This window comes from Prionailurus bengalensis, chromosome C1 (genome assembly GCF_016509475.1).
Source record: "Prionailurus bengalensis isolate Pbe53 chromosome C1, Fcat_Pben_1.1_paternal_pri, whole genome shotgun sequence".
Taxonomy (NCBI): Eukaryota; Metazoa; Chordata; class Mammalia; order Carnivora; family Felidae; genus Prionailurus; species Prionailurus bengalensis.
Genome location: NC_057345.1, coordinates 215485666 through 215503853, shown reverse-complemented (window position 1 = coordinate 215503853; position 18188 = coordinate 215485666). Strand labels below are relative to the sequence as shown.

At 51.5% G+C, this 18188-nt stretch overlaps 1 long non-coding RNA gene across 1 annotated transcript; it reads left to right on the top strand.

The window, feature by feature from the left end:
- The first annotated feature begins 1891 nt into the window (after positions 1 to 1891).
- On the top strand, positions 1892 to 18028 carry LOC122481917. Its single transcript, XR_006296955.1, has 2 exons — positions 1892 to 2519; positions 17066 to 18028. It is a non-coding gene; the product is annotated as an uncharacterized LOC122481917 (long non-coding RNA).
- Positions 18029 to 18188: the final 160 nt, after the last annotated feature.

The following is an 18188-nucleotide window of genomic DNA, read 5'->3' as shown; positions in this document are numbered from 1 at the left end:
GCCACTTGCTCTTTCGGACACCTGGGTGATGGTCTGAGGAGGCCTACACCAAGTTGGGAGAGCACGGCCCCAGGAAGCCTCAGAAAGCTGCCCCCTGTTGGAGGTCACCGGAGACCACGTGGCAGATGGGTTCCTGAGTCTCCCGGCTTGTTGGCTGGTGGAACCCCTGGGCGCCTGGGTCTCCTATCTGCCCTCCCTCGTTCCTGGACGTCTGAAGGGCTTCCTGTCAGTAGTGCTTCTCTGGAACCACCACTACCTCAGGGCTTTCAGATTTAGTTCTTGGAAACCCTGAAGTTTGGGAGGACACACAGAACTGCCCTGCCCGAGGGAGGGAGATTCCGATGCAGAAGTGGCCCCACCTGGCCCTTGAGTAGCTGGGAGCACGCTGGCCACCCTGAGTTCTCTGCTGCTCTCCCGACTGCGGCCACACAGAGCTGGGCCTGGGCTGGGCCTTGTCCGTGATTCCCTCATTCCCGGGGCAACTGGGGCCCTCTAGCTATGGAAGGTCCTATTACACAGGTAATGTGCGGGACTTTGGGGGTAGACAGCCCCCTCCCAGGATGCCACTGTGGACCGGCAGAACAAGCGTCCTCTCCGGGGTTTAGAGCTTTAGACCGACTCACCAAGGCTGTCATTTTCTCAGGATGGATCCTCTCCCAGCATGCTTGTGGGGTCAAGGGGCCCCTGGAGACCCAGGGGGCAGGGGTGGGGGGCCTGGTGAGGTGGGTGGTCATTCTAGTTCCCTCACCCCTACAGATGGGGCCTGGAGACTGCTCCCTCTGGGTCTGGCTGGGCCTCGTCAGTTGGGTTCTCAGGGACACAGAAACAACAAAAGAAGATGGAATTTGGGGCACTTGATCTTCCTCCTGCCCTGACCTGCAGGCATGTTCACCTGTGGACTCTTCTAGAATATTTAAAAAAAATTTTGGTTTTTAACGTTTATTTATTTTTGAGAGACAGACAGAGGCAGAGCATGAGCAGAGGAGGGGGAGAGAGACACACACACACAGAATCCAAAGGATTGTTAGCACAGAGCCTGACGCGGGGCCCAAACCCACGAACCACAAGACCATGACCTGAGCCAAAGTCGGACGCTCAACCAACTGAGCCACCCAAGTGCCTCCAGACCAGCACTTCCATGCTTACTCACCACCAAGAGCTGATGGGCAGGCAGCTGGCAGATTCCTCTGGAGCCCATTAAGGTGGATGTAACCCCTGTTGTAATGAATACATCTCTCCTTCCCACTGGGGGGGGGGTACCTGGGGGTGGCTTAGTCCATTCCTCTCTGGATCCCTGGTCCCCAAGACAGTGCCTGAACCACGGTGGCATTAAAAAAATAATAGTGATGATGGAGGAAAGAGAGGGAATCAATGAATAATTGAAGTGGGAGTTTTGTATTTCACTTAACCTTGCCTTCCCTGATCACAGCATGTTTACATATGACCTGTTCAACTTCGTTTTCATTTTAAGGGCCTTATGCTTCTCCTAGCTTTTTTTAATTTCTAATTTATTTATTTTTAATGTTTGTTTATGAGACGGAGAGAGAGAGATGGGAGGGAGAGATTGTCAGGGGGGAGGGGCAGAGAGGGAGGGAGACACAGAATGGAAGCAGGCTCCAGGCTCTGAGCTGTCAGCACAGAGCCCAAGGAGGGGCTTGAACTCACAAACCTGAGATCATGACCTGAGTCGAAGTCTGAGGCTTAACCGACTGAGCCATCCAGGCGCCCCCGCCCCCTTCTGAAAAAACCGTTGTCTTGTAACAGAAGAGTTAAACCTATGTAAATGCATTCTGATAATGAATATGTTTGAACATTAAATTTTTTAAAAAGAAATAAAATATCTGAAAAAAATATATAAAGTTTATGCCCACCGTGGGGCTTAAACTCCCCACCCTGAGATCAAGAGTGGCGACCTCTACGAACTGCGCCACAGGAGCCCCTGAACTTCTACTTTCTTAATTAAAATGTCAAGAAAAAACAGATCTGTGCCTGCCCACCTGGTAATTTGAGTGATCTAGCACCCTCGCCTTCTCTTCCTATTTGCTCCCAGAACTGGCTGCTTCACCAGCCATTTATCGGGTGTCTACTCTGTGCCGACACAGTCCCAGGGGCTTGAACGGCTAACTGCTAACCCTGAAAATAATAAAAGCTCCCCTTTAACGGACACCCACTATGCGCTCGCCGCCAGCAGCGCTAAGACGCTCACACACACGGCCTCGCTCCGCTTCCCCGGACTCCGGCAGACGGGGTGCGGTCTTCGTCTTCTCAGCAACCTCCGGCTGGAACCGGAATCTCCGGAGGCGGAGCCTGGGAGCCTCTATTTTAGAAATAAGCTGTTCCGGGGTGTCTCCAGCCTGGGGTGCGCCCTAGCTTAAAACACCGGGGTCAGTGCCGCGCGGAACCTGCGCGCAGCCCCTGTAGCCCGGCCCACTCTCCGCACGCGACCCGCCGGGTGAGCGCCGGCGAGGCCGCAGCCGAGGAGCCGCGCGGCGCGTCTCCCCCTGTCTCCGCCGTTCCAGGTGAGTGCGACGGCGGACGTCAACACCCCTGGCCCCCCGACTGCAGGAGGCCGTGGGGTCTGGCAAGCTTTCAGGTCCCGATTCTCTCTTCCGCCGGGACAAACCCGGCTTCAGCGGTAGAGGATTTCACACCTCGCGCCGGGCGGGGGACTTAACAACCCGCAGTGCCGCCTAGTGGTCGTGGTGAGGAATCCCCGCGTCCCTGCGCCCAACCGGAACAGAAATTGGGTGGTTACATACTGTAAATGAAATTTGCTAAGGGAGCGGAACTTAAACGTTCTCACACACAAAGTAGGTAACACTTAAGTGAGGTGACTGATGTGTTTAATTAGGGGGAATTCTTTCGCAGTGTATACATATATCAAATAACCATGTGTGCTTGAAATATCTTACAGTTTTTAAAAAACACACCTAGTAGGTGGCACCTGATATTCCTCTGTCCCACGACTGGTGGTAATAACAGTCCACTTGATAGAGGTGGTACTTGCCAGATTCTAACGCTGTAAATTTCTCTTATTCCCTATGCGTTTGACAAATGCTTGGTGGGGTGAAACTTTGAGACCATGTAAGGTTCCCATTTCTTGCCCCCTTTTACTAGTTTTAGTGTGTACCTTCATAATGTTTCTTGCTAGCATTAATTGTTACTGTGGTGGCTGCTAGTGTTGTTCTTTTTCTTCTCTCTCTCCCTCTCTCTCTCTCTCTTTTTTTTTTTTTTTTTTTGATTTTATTTTGAGAGAGAGAGAGAGCAGGGAAGGGGCAGAGAGGGAGAGAGAGAGAATCCTAGGCAGGCTCTGTACTGCCAGAGCCTGATGTGGGGCTTGAGCCCCTGAACCGTGAGATCATGACCTGAGCTGAAACCAAGAGTCAGAAGCTTAACCAACTGAGCCACCCAGGTGCCCCTCTTTTTTTTAGGATTAAAAAAAAAATGTTTTATTTATTTATTTAGAGAGAGAACGAGCAGGGGAGGGGCAGAGAGAGAGGGGGAAAGGGGATCTGAAGTGGCTCTGTGCTCACAGCAGAGAGCCTATGTGGTCTTGAACCCATGAACTATGAGTTCATGACCTGAGCGGACGATGGACACTTAACTGACTGAGCCATCCAGGCGCCCCTACTTGAAGAATCATTTAAAAGCGGAAGAAGTTATTGCGGAGTTAGTCAATTTCTCCTCTGTTGAAAAGTCGTGGAAGATGAAGGAGACTTCTGGAAGGGGGAATGGGGAGGATGCGCTCCCTTTCAGACCTGTTTGATCTGGGGTGACATTAAAATCTCACGTCTAGTGGGAAGGTGGGAAGAGACAGGACCTGGACACTCCAGGTGACACCCATATAGCTCAAGCCCTGCCTATCCTCTCTCAGTGGCCCCCAGAGGCCAGCCCCGCTGGATACAGGGGTATCCGTGGCCTTGACTTGTTCTGTAGGTTTCCCTGAAGAGGGCCGAAATGCAGCAAAGGGGAGTGACCGCCAGATGGCGCTGCCGTGCCCCTTACATTCCGCTCTCCTGGGTCACAGGAACCATGGCCCCCACTTAGCTCCAACATTTATTGGTAATCGCTGCGGCTCATTGATCTCCACTACGTCCCCGGCACTGCCCCGGCTTCTTCGGGACTTTACTTGATCCTAACGGAGCTTCAGGGGGTAGAGAATCACTACCTTCCCAGATGAGAACCTGAGGTCAGAGCTGTGTGAGGCCACATAGCTAGCAAGCTCCTGACCCCAAAGCCTGTGTCCACTCCACCTGTCCTGTACCGCTTGCCCCCAGGTATTAAACTTCTATGTTGAAGTTATTTTTCTAGATAATGGGGAGTCGCAACAAGAAATCCCACCTCCCCAAAAGCCACCTTTCTATGGTAAAGGGGGGGCTGAGACTTTGGGGGCCACAGGATTTTGACAGCTTGGTCCTTTTCTATTTTTAAGATTTATTAGTCTATTCTATTCTATTCTATTCTATTCTATTCTATTCTATTCATAGGCTCCACACCCAACATGTGGATCTAACTCACAACCCTGAGACTGAGTCACATGCTCTACTGACTAAACTAGCCAGGTACCATCATTGACCACTTGGTCCTTAATTCCCTAACATCCCTCCAAGATCGGGGCTGTGGGTTAGTGTTTGGGTGTCTGACTTCATCACCAGCTGAGGAAGAAAATGGAGCAGGAGACAAACCAGACAGTGAGACATCCAGGGACCTGGGACAGACCCTGGAGGGAAGGGTCTGCTGAGGAAGGGGTGCCTGAGGCATCCCCACCTCTTCTTAGGCTCCGAAATTACTGGATACCTGATCTGGTAAATTGCTTCCTTTCCTAAAGCCTCAGCTTCCTTATCTGTAAAATGGGATCACTGTTACCAGGCTCTCGGGGCTTGGAGGGACAGAATGAGAATATGTATCAAAGGCTCAGCTACATAGTGACATCAGTGCTAGTAAGAGAGCTTTCCAGGCACCAAGGGGAAAGGGCAGCTCTGAGAAGCGTGCCCAAGAAAATTAAGAGGACTTGCAGGAGTGACAGAGGGGTGCCACTGTTCCCAAGTCCAGGCCACATGGGGTGACGGGTTCTTTCAGACCTGCAGAATATGGGGTGACAGTGACATCTCATGTCAAGCGGGCAGGTGGGGAGAGGAAGCAAGAGCCTGGACGTTAATCCGAGATCCTGTTGATGGTGGGAAGAGCCTAGAGAAAGAGGGGCAGAAGGGGAGGATTTGACTTGTGGTCCTGGGAGGAACGGAGAAGTGGGGGCAGGGAACCCCGGGGCGGAGAAGCCCACCCAGAAAGCCGAGTGAGATGAGGTCGCCCGAGGCCAGGGAGAATGCGGAGGACGGGAAGTGGCTTCTGGGCTTCGGGAGAGAGGGCGTGAGGTAGTGGTGCCTGCTGGCCTAGACCATTCATTTCAGAGGCTGGGAAGGGAAGGGTGGGGGCGTGGGAAGTCGTTTTTAGCTGGGAAGAGACAAAGCAGTGCAGAAGAAGATAAATAAATGGCGAAGAGGAGGGGGAACCCTCGGAGCAGTCTGGCCGGGGGTGCTAACTGCGTGCAGAGGTTACCAAATCAAATCCTGCATTTGACCTCAGTAAGGAACCTTCACAACCGAGTAGCTTTGTTCTGGGAATGCAGACATGGTTCAAGATTCGATAACCTGTGGCCCCTGGGTGGCTGAGTCAGTTAAGTGTCTGGCTCTTGATCTTTGCTCAGGTCATGATCTCATGATTCATGAGTTCGAGCCCCCTGTTGGGGTTTGCACAGACAGTGCGGAGCCTGCTTGGGATTCTCTGTCTCTCTTGCTCTCTCTGCCCTCCCCCCCCAATAAATAAACAAATAAACAAACAAACTTAAAAAAATATTTATTCATTTTTGAGAGAGAGAGAGCATGAGCAGGGGAGGGACAGAGAGAGAGAGGGAGACACAGAATCCGAAGCAGGCTCCAGGGGCTCCAGGCTCTGAGCTGTCAGCACAGAGCCAAACACGGGGCTCAAACCCACGAACTGAGTGATCATGACCTGAGCTAAAGTCAGACGCTTAACCGACTAAGCCACCCAGGCACCCCAATAAATAAATATTTTTTAAAAATTCGATAACCTATTCATGAATTTTGTCCCATTAATATAGCAAAGGAAAAGAAAAGATCACTTGATATCTATGAAGAAGCATTTAATGAAAGTCAAACCACTCCCGATAGAAGTTTTTTTTTTTTTTTTAATGTTTACTTATTTTTGAGAGAGAGAAAGAGACACAGAGTCCAAAGCAGGCTTCAGGCTCTGAGCTATCAGAGCAGATGTGGGGCTCGAACCCACAGACTGCGAGATCACGACCTGAGCCAAAGTAGGACGCCCAACCGACTGAGCCACTCAGGCGCCCCAATAGCTTATTTCTTTTTATCACTGAATAATAACCAATTGTATGGATGCCCCACAGTTTATCAAATGAACATTTTAAATTTTACTTATTTTTAAAATGTATTTGTTTATTTTTGAGAGAGAGTGAGTGAGCAGGGGAGGGGCAGAGAGAGAAGAGAGACAGGGACAGAGGAGCGAAAGCGGGCTCCGCGAGGACAGCGGAGAGCCTGATGTGGGGCTCAAACCCATGAACCGTGAGATCATGACTTGAGCCAAAGGCGGACGCTTAGCCGACTGAGCCACCCAGGTGCCCCCAAATGAGCATTTTTTTTAAAATAAGAAATCATTTAGAAAGAGGGATGAAGTGTGTTTGGTAGAGATGAAGCAGGAAAAAGTGTGTGCAGAGGGGCATCTGATAATGGTGCTGTTGTCCGGTGAGAAGGGAGGCTTGAGCACAGGTGAGGGGCGCCGGGTTGCCTGGAGGGGAGAAGGGCGGTGGAAGGAAGGGCACGACCAGGAGGTACTTAGTGAGCCCTGGGCCTCTGGGTCTTGGAAGAGAAGGCAGAGGCACGACAGGTGCGGGACCAGTTGATATCTTACGTCACGTTGACTTGTGTCTTGAGGAATTTCCTGTGTAGCTCACGGTGGGTCTCAGAGCACCCCTGTCTACCCCTTCCTGGCAGCTGCAGTCTGGAAAAACTTACCACTGAGCCATCATTTTATAAATAAGCCGTGAGCATTTCCCAGTTGGCCCGGGGCTCAGAGCCTGGACATTTAGCACCTTCGGGGCCAAACCGGCAGGCTGCCCGTTGCCACCGGTGCCAGGGCAGCTCCAGAAGGCAGCAGAGGTCAGCCCGTCGTCCTCAGTTCTGACTCCCAGATTCTATTACAGCCATCTGGTCTACCCTTGGGTTGACCCGTTTTCCAACAGAGAAGGCAGTTTGTTCTTCCCCTGTTAATCTCACACCATTTGCCCCCAGTTCCTTTTATGCTCTGATCATCAATCCGACGGTCTTTTATATGGCGTGTGGTGAGTTTTGCAAGCCTCGGCTCATTTTGGATTTACATCTTGCCAATAGTTGTTCTAGAGACCCAGCTTAGTGTTGGTACGGTGCCCCTTTCCTGCCTGTTGGCCGTGATTCGGTGGATCTGTGACCACCTTAGCATGCCTTAACCCGGGAGGGGACAGTCTGACCACTGGCCCATCATGCCTCCTTCATTTAGACTCCAGCGCTCTGACGTGTGCAGACCACCCAGAGCCCACCCAGAGTGGGGGATCAAGAGGGGCTCCTTGATGGGCAAAGTGGGTTATGCCTCCTAGTCTTGGGGCTGCCCACCTGTCTCCTTTCTGCTGGTCCTTCGGGAGCCGTGTCTCCTCGTTGGGTTTTCTTTTTTTACCACCTGCCACTTGAGGTCCTAAACACTTTTCCTCCTGCTGTGGCCAGGGTGGGGGTGGGTCCTATTCGGCCTCGTAAGCATGGTCTTTTTTTTTTTTTTTTAAGTCGCTTGGATCATTTAAAAAATATTATTATTATTATTATTATTATTATTATTGAGAGAGTCAGAGACAGTGCGAGTGGAAAAGGGACAGAGAGAAGGAGAGAGAATCCCAGGGAGGCTCCTCTATGCCAGCGCAAACCACACCTGGGCTTGAACCCACAAAACCATGAGATTATGACCTGAGTCAAAACAGAGAGCTGGGCGCTCAACCAACTGAGCCACCCAGGTGCCCCTCATTCTTTTTTTTTTTCAATGTTTATTTATTTTTGAGAGAGAGAGGGAGAGAGAGCGTGAGTGGAGGACAGGCAGAGAGAGAGAGACAGAGGATCCAAAGCAGGCCCTGCACTGACAGCACAGAGCCCGATGTGGGGCCCAAACTCACGAACTGTGAGATCATGACCTGAGCCGAAGTCAGACACTTAACCTTCCGAGCCACCCAGGTGCCCCTAGCGTGGTCTCTTTTGACCTGAGGTCACAAAATGTTTCCCACGTACCAAGCGGGGCTCACATTCATTTCTTGTCAGGCTAAACTTGCCCAGTCAGAGCTGGGAACCAAAAGCGCTTGCAAGCTGTGTGCTGACTTAGGACAAGGATCAGGGTAGGGGAGCCTGGTGGGTAGAGTGAGAGGCCTGTCTGCCAGTGCCCTGCTACTGGCACCAATGGAGCCTCAGGAACTTGCTCTGGAGAAGCAGGATCCCAGGCCCCACCTTGGAGCAAGATGGAGGCATTTAAATCAAGAATCACCCCCCATGCAAGATTTTGGACTTTTTAAAAATAATTTTCTTAAGTTTATTTATTTATTATTGAGAGAGAGAGAGAGCACAAGCTGGGGAGAAGCAGAGAGAGAGGGAGACACAGAATCCGAAGCAGGCTCCAGGCTCTGAGCTGTCAGCACAGAGCCCGCTGCAGGGCTCAAACCCACAGACAGTGAGATCATGACCTGAGCCAAAGTCAGACGCTTAACCGACCGAGCCACCCAGGCGCCCCTTGGAGTTTTTATTTTGAAATAGTTTTATTTTGTTTTTTTAAATTGTTTATTGTTTTAATTTGAGAGAGCGTGAATTAGGGAGATGGGCACGGGGTGGGGGGACAGAGAGAGAGAGAGAGAGAGAGAGAGAGAGAATATCTTAAGCAGGCTCTACACTCTGTATGGAGCCCAACGTGGGGCTCGATCCCATGATCCTGGGATCGAAATCAAGAGTTGGACGCTGAACTGACTGAGCCACCCAGCCACCCCTATTTTGAAATAATTGTGTCGATCTACACAACAGTTGCAAAGATAGTTCACAAAATTCCTATACACCCTTCACCTAGCTTCTCCTAATATTACTATCTCCCATAACCACGGTACATTGATTAGAACCAAGAAATTAGCATTGGTACACTGCCATTAGCTAAACGTCAGACTTGATCCAGATTTCCCCAGGTTTTCCACTGGCGTCCTTTTTCTGGTCCAGGATCCCATGTTACATCTAGTCGTCATGTCTCCTTGGTTTCTCCTAATCTGTAACAGTTTCCAGGTCTTTTCTGGTCTTTCATGACATTGACACTTTGAATAGCATTGAATATTACTAAATAGGTCAGGTGTTTTGGAATTTTGTAGACTATCCCTCATTGTGGGCTTTTCTGATCTTTTCTCATGAGGAAACAGACAGGTTGTGGATTTGGGGAAGAGGACCTCAGAGGTGAAGTGTCCTCGTCACAGCCTGTCAGGGCCCATGGTATCAGCAAGACCCGCCGATGCTGTTTACACACGCCTGTATCTATTGCGGTCTCTCTCTCTCTCTGTGTACATATGTGTGTGCAGCTAAGTAAACATACTCTCAGGCTGATTTCTCCTCCTCTAACCCAGCACTGTAGGGTTCACTCCAGCAGCTCCTAGCATTTTACCGGGCTCTTTGACGGCAGTAAGAAACGCTGCACGTTGCAGGAAGGCTTCCATAAGCTGAAGTTCTCGGAGACGCCGGCTTTCATCTGCAGGCGCCCTTGACCTGGCAGATGCTTTGCTACCACACACTGGAGTCCAGGTGAGCTGACACGCTGCTGGAGTGACACTTCTGAGCCCAGGCTGGCGCCTAGATCCGCCCGGAGGCTGCGCGAGATCTAAGGTGACCACTGCTCAGGGGACTGCTTGCTCTGCGCTAGTTGAGGCCTCAGACAAAGGCTGTGAAATCAGAGGGCCAGGCTCAGAAGAGCCACGGGGGCTCCCTGTCTTAATTCATGCCCCCCCCCCCCCCCGCCGCCTTCCGTATCAAGGAAAGTAACAGGGACTTAAGCTAGGACAGTGATTTATTAGAATCTCGGGTGCCTGGGCTCAGATACCGGTGAGCAGGGCGCACGTTCAGGGACGAGGTGTGTCCAGTTAAGCGATGGTGTCGGCCAGCAGGCGAGCTTTACCGTGGCTGTGATCTCCCTTTGTGCTTCATCCTGTGTCCTCACCAGGGAAGACATCTCTGCCCCCACACATCTCCCCTCGTGGGTCCTCGGCCTCCCCTCCGTCAGCCGCCTCTCCCTGCCCAACCTCTGGTCTCTGCCATCTCCTGGAGCCGCTGTGTTGCTGATCACGTACAGGTGGCCCTTTCCTTCCAGTCTTTTTCTGAATCTCCTACTCTGTCTGCCCACCCTGTTGCCCTGCCGTGAGTCACCTTCTTCCTGCCTCCTGTGGCCTGTCGGCTGATCGCGTTAGGTACCGGTTGCCAGCACCCTTCTCTGGTCTGTGCTCTCCGGTTGCAACCTCACCAGCTTGGCCAGTTCTTGAACCTGGAGCCCCTGCCTGCACTTGCTCCTTCCTGGTTTGGGGCAAGCCAGGCCCTCCTTGAAATCCCTTCTGTGGCGGTACGATTGGTTCCCATCTCTCCACCGCTGACCTGTGGTTCTTCCCAACCTTTGCCTTTCTCTGTCAGTACATCTGGAGAAGCCTTTTCAAGTAGGATTCAAACTCCAGAAGTCATAAAAAGAAAGACTGGCCAACTTGAATAGATAGAAGCATCAGGCGCCTGGGTGGCTCAGTCGGTTAAGCGTCCGACTTCAGCTCAGGTCATGATCTCGTAGTTCATGGGTTCGAGCCCCACATGGGGCTCTGTGCTGATAGCTCGGAGCCTGGAGCCTGCTTTGGATTCTCTCCCTCTCTCTGCCCCTCCCCCCTGCTCACGTGCACGCTATTGCTCTCTCTCTCCCAAAAATACACATTAAGAAAAAGACAGCAGCAAGACTCTGGATGTGAAAACGTCTTGGGCACAACCAGACAATCTAGAAAAGAATACTTATTCCTCTGCTGGTCTGTGCTTTTTTTGGGGGGGGGGCAGCAGATGAAAGCACTCGACAACCCGGCAGATCAGAGTGGAGGGCTGTCCGTAGGAGACAGTGATTACTGGGCAGAGAAAGGAACTAAGTGTGTCGACAGATCATGGCCAGAACCCTTGCTCACACCGTCCAGAGGAACAGGAGACAGCGGAGCAAGACCTATCAGCAGCTGCCACAAGCAAGACACATTGTAGCTCCTCCCACTGAGAGGATGGGGCTCTGCCAAATGCTCGCCATTTCTGCCAAATGCTCGCACTGCCCTCATGGCACCTTGTCTTCTTATACCCTAGAGATTCCACAGTCAGTTATACCGGCAGCCACTTTAGGGCCAAGCTTACCTGCATAAACAGATTTTCTTGTTAAGAAGATACAACCCATCCTGGATTCTCTTGCCCATCCTTGGCCACCAACAGAATGGCGGCTTCATCTCATCACATCGGGTGAGCCTCCCTGGACTCCTTGCACGGGTCAAGCTCATATCACAAAGGGATGGTCTCCTTAGTACACCAAGAACTACTAGAAGTCAATAAGAAAAAGACGATCCATCAATTTAATAGAAAAATGGTCTATTGACCATTAATCATATATTTATGATTAGAAAAGCAAAAACAAATCGTTCTTAAATATATGAAAGAAACTCAGTCTCACTCATAAGAATGACATGGAGCTATTGTTTGACTTATCAAAATTAGCATAAATCAAAAAGTTTTATAGGATACACATTTGATAGGTATTTGTGTTTTGCTCCTAATTCCAGTGTGTATGTGTGTGTGGGGGGGGGGCCCGGGAGCTCCCCAAGCCAGCAAGCCATGCTCAGACACCAGCTGGGTGTCCTACAATTCCACTCAGTTCTGACACTGTGCACCCACAGGTGCAGGGTTCAGTCCTAGAAGACTGCCCTCCTCTTCAGACACCAATCACAAGCCCTGGTTGCTACCTATGCTTCTGACCGACTGGCTTTTAATCAGAGGTCCCTACTAACCCTTCCTTGAGTTCGATTCATTTGCTAGAATGGCTCACAGAACTCAGAAAACCTGTTAACTCCCCAGATTATCGAGGAATTGAAGGATATGAATCAACAGCCAGGTAACGAGATACATAGGGCAAATTCTGTGCGAAAGGAGCTTCTGTCCCTGAGGAGTCTGGGACCGACATTCCTGGCTCCCCAGGAAGCATCCCCAGCTTGGAAACTTTCCAAAGCCCCACCTTTTTGGGGTTTATGGTGGCCTCCTACAGAGGTGCGATTGATCAAATCCTTGGCCTTTGGTGATCAGCCCCCAGCCTCTTTCCCTCCCTGGAAGCCATCTAGTCACACTGGTTTCCCAGGCAACCAGCCCTCAGATTTAGGTGCTTTCCTAAAGCCGCTCATTAACATACCCCAGAAAAGGGTTTGTGAATAACAAGACACCCATTCACCTTTGTGGCTGTGAATAGATTTCAGGAACTGAGGACAAAGACTGAGGGTCATACCGAAAGATGCTCCCATCACTCTTACTGCTCAGCAAATTCCAAAGGTTTTGGGAGCTATGAGCCAAGAGCGAAACCCAAACATATATCCAAAATATGTTTTGGTTGTCTGAATGACCAAATATATATATATATCTCTTATAAATCACAATATCATGGTGCGGCTGTGAGGAAACAGGCACATCACTGGTGAGCGTGTAAGCTGGTGAGAAATTTGGCCTTGATTATCAACTCCTTCTACTCTGACCCTGCCTAGCAGTTCCGATCCCGGGGATTTATCCTGCAGAGACTGTACATGTGCAAAATGATAGAGATATACGCCAGTTAGTTATTGCAGGTTTCTTCCGATTAGCAAAAGATTAGAAATAAACCAAAGGTGCATTATATAAAGGGAACTGGCTAAAAGAATTGTACATCCATGTGAGAAGCAAGTGAGATGATTTATTTTCAGAAATACCAAATGAAAGTTGTGCTGTCTAGTTAACAGTACGTTTACATATTGGGAATATGTATGAGCCCCCTTCCCCCACCTCAGTGCAGTCCCAAACCCTTAGAGACTTCACTTCCTGGTTCTTCTTCCCCCTCTTCATTTAGTGGGCTTGTTTTTCGAGGGCTTTGCCTGAGTATGTGCCAAAGAACTGAAGTCTGTGCATCACCTCAAGGAATGTATTTTTGACCTTACCTGGGCATAGGCTACTTCTGGGTAAGTCTGTAAGCTCTGTAGTACTCAGCCAATGAGGAATCAAGGGAGGGGCTTGCCTCTGTAGTGCTCATCCAATGAGGAATCAGGGGAGGGACTTGCATGCTAGGAGATACATTGTCTGCTGTAATTTCTCTGAGTGTGCCTGTCCATCAGACACCCTCTCTTGCAAGAATGTTGAGTAAAGCCTGGCTTCGCTGTGTTCCGAGTCCCCGAATCCCCCCTTTGATTGGGTCCGTGGTCCTATTTCTCACAATCCGTGCGCTCTGCCCTGCAACGTTTACACTTTTTGTTCTCTTCTTTAACAGGATTGAATATATCTTAGCTCCAAACTCAGAATGGTATTTAAAAAAATTTTTTTTCAACGTTTTTATTTATTTTTGGGACAGAGAGAGACAGAGCATGAACGGGGGAGGGGCAGAGAGAGAGGGAGACACAGAATCGGAAACAGGCTCCAGGCTCTGAGCCATCAGCCCAGAGCCCGACGCGGGGCTTGAACTCACGGACCGCAAGATCGTGACCTGGCTGAAGTCGGACGCTTAACCGACTGCGCCACCCAGGCGCCCCTCAGAATGGTATTTAATGGAGACTGTTAGATGCATTCCCGCCAAGTCAGGAGCAAGAGCAAAAGCCCACTAGTAGCAACATGATTTAAGAATGTACTGGAGGGGCGCCTGGTTGGCTCAGTCGGTTAAGCGCCCGACTCTTGATTTCAGCTCAGGTCGTGATCTCATAGTTGTGGGATCGAGCCCTGTGTTGAGCTTCATGCTGGGCATGGAGGCTGCTTGGGATTCTCTCTTCTCTCTCTCTCTCTCTCTCTCTCTCTCTCTCTCTCTCTTTCTCTGTGTGTGTGTCTCTCTCTGCCTGTCCCTGGCTTGCTTGCACGTGCGTGCATGCTCTCTCGCAAAATAGTTAAAAATAAAATATTAAAAAATAATAAAAATAAACAAAATTCTTAAAAAAAGAAAAAGAATGTACTGTAGGTGCTAACCAATGCAATCTGGGAAGAGAAGAGAGAGATCTACAAATCTGAAAGGAGAAAGGAACCCTTTCACTATTAGAAGATAAGATTATCCGCATCCCTGGGAAATCCAAGCGAATCATCCGAACAACTACTACAAGCAGCAAGAATTCATGAATCCCCAGTGTACAAAACTCAAACACAGAAATCAACAGCCTCACGCCCCGCATCAGGGTGGTGGCCCATCCACAAGACCAGGGAAGCCCTCTCGCACAATCCCCGTAGCTGCACTTCATTTGCTGTCAAATGAGTTCTTTGGGCAGAAGCAGTGCTGTGCAGAATACCACCATGACTAAGGCATTTTGTTCATCTGCTTTTGGCAAAGGTTCTTTGGGCAGCCAGTATCTGCGGGTGTCCGCTCCAACTCAGCCCCTGAGACAAGGGAGTGGCACCTGCTATCACAGAACCCACCCCCAGCAGGAGGAACAGACAAGGGCACTGGCATGTGCCCAGCGCTATAGGAATGCAAGGAGTCTGTAATTCAGGCGGGAGGGGACCAGGAGGGCTCCCTGGAGGAAGCAATATTGGAAGGGTGATAGAGGTGGGCAAAGGGTGGGGGGGAGGTGGTTTCCAACAGCAGGCAGGAAGAACAAGGGTGTATCTGGGGCACCCTAGGAACTCAGTCTGGCCAAAATATGACCTAGGAGGGCACTAACTGAAGAAATACGGGCAGCCCTTCAGTCAGCAGTGTTGGGCTCAGTCGAGTTGATGTGAAATGTTGGGGTTCGAGAGTGAATGGTCAAGAAAGAATTCTTGAGGCATCTTTGGTGCAAAAAGGTGGATTAATTAAAGCACGGGGACAGGACCTGTGGCTACAGCTGCACTGGGGGCGTGACTGACTGTATACTTCCAAGTGAGGGCGGGTTTAGGGAGCGTTAAGTCTCTAAGGAATTTGGAGGCAAGGTCTCCAGGACCTCGAGGGGCTGGCTTCTGTTAGGATACGGTTATTTACTCCTGTCTAGTAAAACCTTAGTCATGAGACCCTGCAGATGTGTATCAGTGGGCCATCTGTTTGGAGGGCTAGCATGTATCTTAGGGCAGGGGTAGAGATAAAGGAAGCTTTTACATATTATATGAAGTTATTATAGAAAAGTTTATGTATTTTTTTATGTATTAGAGAAGCCTTAGAGGATCCTGGAGGTCGGGCCAATGGCGAGCTAAGGTTGCCTTTTGCCTCTAGCAAAGTATGAGGCAGCTGTGTTCCCGGAGGAAGGTCACTCTGTCTCAAGCACTTGTCAGCGGGCTGCAAAGGGTATTTCTTTCTTTCTTTTCTTCTACATTTCTTTTACCTTGTTCTCCACATCAGAGTGAGCCACTATTTGGGGTGGGACTGTGGAGGCTGGAGGGGGGGGCCGGTGGGAACACACTGATTACATGAGGGGAAGACACTGGGGGTGCTAGGGAGACATCGGCAGGTGGGAAGGAGGGCAGGAGGCCCCTCCGAGACTGTGGTCCCAACCTTGGCTGCCTGTTGAAAGTCTCCCAAGAAGCACCATGTTAGGGGAGGGCAGGGACCTCTGGCCATTCTGTCACACGGGAGGGGCCAGCCCCCTAGCTTTTGAAATGAAGGGGCTTGGAGGTCAAAAGGGCCAAGTGGGAACCATCAAGAGACAGAAGGTGTGCATGGGGTCGGGTGGGGGAAGAGTAAGGCATACACGCAGCTGAATTAGTGACAGCAATGGGGGGGCCAGGACCACAGCCCCGGGGGCGGGGGGGGGGCAGGAGCTGGGCACGGCAGACACTTCAAGGAGGGAGAAGAGAACTGAGAAAACAGATCATGGGGGTGGGGGACCAGCATGTGCTCAGCCTCTGTAGGACTCCCACCACCTTCCAGGAACCTTCCTGAAGGGGGGCAAGAGTGGTCTGGGGAGGGCAGAATGAGGCCAAGGCTGAGACGGGCCTCTGGCTCTTGGGGCGTCGTTAGCCATCCTCCAGCCGGGGACAGCAGGAAGATCTGCCGGCTGCGGAACATCTGGTTGGTCCACCTGCCTTCTTGGGCTCGTGGTCTGGACCTCCTTGATTCAGGTTTCTCTGTCCGTTCGGGTTGCTGATTGAGAGTGTGGTCGGTGGAGGGGTGCTCTGAGCCCCTGCCTGCCCGGATGGAGGTCAAGGTAGCGATCAGGTCAGTCCCTGGGTACAAACCTCATTGTCTGGGTTTGCTGGCTGGGGCGATGTGTAGAGACTTGGACGCTTTGCTCTCGGGGTGGGAATTCGCTTCCTGCAAAGCCAGTGCAGAGGCTCTGACGAGGTGATGGGCTACTGTAGACAGAATAACCTGGGCAGATATTCGTGGTTGTGGAACCCGCATGGTGTGGTCTGGGGTTGGAAGGATGGCGGGGGATTAGGGGAAGGATACAAACGTCACCCCGCCAGCACACGACTATGCCCTCTTGCCCCTTACTGGGGCCTCAGGGGAAGCTACCCTGCTTGCTTTCTCTTGATTCTCTGTGGCCGGCTGGGTGGGCCTCTCCCCCACGGGGACCACCCTGCAGCAGCAGGGGTCAGTATGTAGCCAGAGGGCCTGGGTCCACTCTGGGCCCGACCGTGTGCCATCAGTCCAAGGAAGGCCTGCACACTAGGTGAGCCACAGCCTCCCTGCATGAGGAGGTTTGGAACTCGGGGCTCAGCTGACCCAAGGTCAACCTCCATCTCTGTCCTTACAAGACACATGACTTTGTGCAAGTTGCTGTTTCATCTGTAAACAGGGGACCATAACAATCTCTCCACAGGGTCGCTGGGAGACTAAGCGAAGCGTGTGTACGAAGTGATCCCAGCGCCTCGTGCGACGAACCGTTCATCGACTGGGACCATTTACTGCACGCGGTGGCAGCCTCACCGCGGGAACGCCTCCGGCACGGAGCCCACCTCTCCCACGTCTGCCCTTGCAGAGTCCGGGTGAGAGAGGGTTACCTGCCCGCCGGCCCGGGCACCTGCCGACTGCATTCGAGCCCCAAATCCTCCAGGAGGCCTTGCTTCTTCCCCGGCCTTCCTGGGACGCCACAGCCCCCCAGAGTGGCCCCACGGCACTCTGCACGTGTGCCTTTGCACCCCACTTGCTGCGTCCTGGGGCTTCTCCCCTGCCGACTGTGAGCTCCAGGAGGGAACCGCCTCAGGCTTCCTGTTCGTCTCTACCACACGCACCACACTGCTCAGGCTCCCAGGCAGGAGGCCAGCGTTGGAGGAACATTCTGAGGTCTGCAGAAGCCAACTGTGGACTCTGTTCTTTTGCAGCAGACACGTCAGAGAGCTGTACTTTTATGAGTTGCGGGGGTGGAGATGATTATTTGTCCGGGACATTTGAACCTGAGTCAGAATGGTCTTAGAGGGCAGTTCAGCGTCAGGGTCATTTGGAACTAGGCCCGGGGGACACTTTCGACTGGCACCACACAGGACTGTAGCTCAGGGAAAGCGGACCCAGGGCCCAGGGGCAGAGACCAAGGGAGATGAGAAATACCCAAACGCAGAGGCCATCCCGGTGGCCAGGGGACGGAGCTCAAAGAAAAGCAAGAGGGCTGGATTTGGTTCCATTGGCCTCTGGCAAACCGAGTGGATGCGTCTCCTGGATGTGGATTTGCACTCCCTGCCCGTAATGCGTTTCCCAGCACGGCCGTCCGTGGACTGATGGAATGCCTATTTACCAGCATGGCATCCTGCATAGTACTTTTAATTAAAAAAACTCATTTCACAGCAAATGAAGTCAGGCAATGGACTTGTGATCACGTAACTCACGGGTTTTTACCGCATCCCTCACCACGCAGAAACAGCTGGATAAATAGAAGAGTGAAATGGCCCATGGAAGACTCAGCTACAATGCCATGGGGACACGACATCCTGAAAGGGCAGAGTTCTGCC